The following is a 940-nucleotide window of genomic DNA, read 5'->3' on the forward strand; positions in this document are numbered from 1 at the left end:
ATCAATTCATAATCAAGACAATCTTATGTATGCCCACAAGCTGATCTGATCTAGGGAATTCCTCAGTCAAGGTTTTCCTTCTCAGGTAACCCTGGACTGTATTTAATTAATAATCAAAACTAACTAGGACAGACAAGCTGTTCCTCGAAATAAGATGGACAACTAATATTGACCTCTGGCTTCCACATGTACATAAAGTGCCCATACCCACATGGATATGTATGTTACATAACACACATGCACAGGAATGCACACACAAAGAAACTTATTCCAGCATAAAACCCTATGCCTCCCAATTGCAGAGCTGACTCAAGCTGCATCACGCTTGCCTGAGTTTGTACGCACATCTTTGTGGATGTCTCCATTAACCTTTCATTTGGTACTGTGAGGGAGCTAAAGGAGTTTCCTCAGGGAAAAGGAGTGGGAGAATGGCCTTCAAAAGCAGTCTAGAATGATTATCAAGGGGTAGTCCAGAGGCTGGTTCAAATCCTGGCTCTGCTGAGCGAGCCTGGACACACTCTTTAACTTCTCTTCTTCCTCAGTTTCATCTGTAAAAAGGAAGATACCAACTTCACTTCATTCTTTTTTGGCTTTGTTGATTGAGACAGAGATTTTGGGGGTTTTGTTGTTGTTTTGTTTGTTTTTTTTTTATCCCAATCTGGACATGAACTCCTGATTCTCCTGTCCTCACACCCTAAGGATCACAGGCATGCACCACGGTGTCTGACTTTTTATAGTGACTTGAGTTAACATTGCTATACCCAGGTAAGTAAACATTATGCGATCTTTGGCCTTTTGAGATAACAGTGACAAACTCTGGAGAGTTAGGTAAAGTGGTGGCCATCCTATGGAGGCATATGGAGAGAACCCTAATATCCAGATGAAGATGGGGATTAGGGTTGAGGTTGGGGAGAGAGGAACTAACTGATGCAGGATCTCA

Source organism: Cricetulus griseus (genome assembly GCF_003668045.3).
Source record: "Cricetulus griseus strain 17A/GY chromosome 1 unlocalized genomic scaffold, alternate assembly CriGri-PICRH-1.0 chr1_0, whole genome shotgun sequence".
Classification (NCBI taxonomy): domain Eukaryota; kingdom Metazoa; phylum Chordata; class Mammalia; order Rodentia; family Cricetidae; genus Cricetulus; species Cricetulus griseus.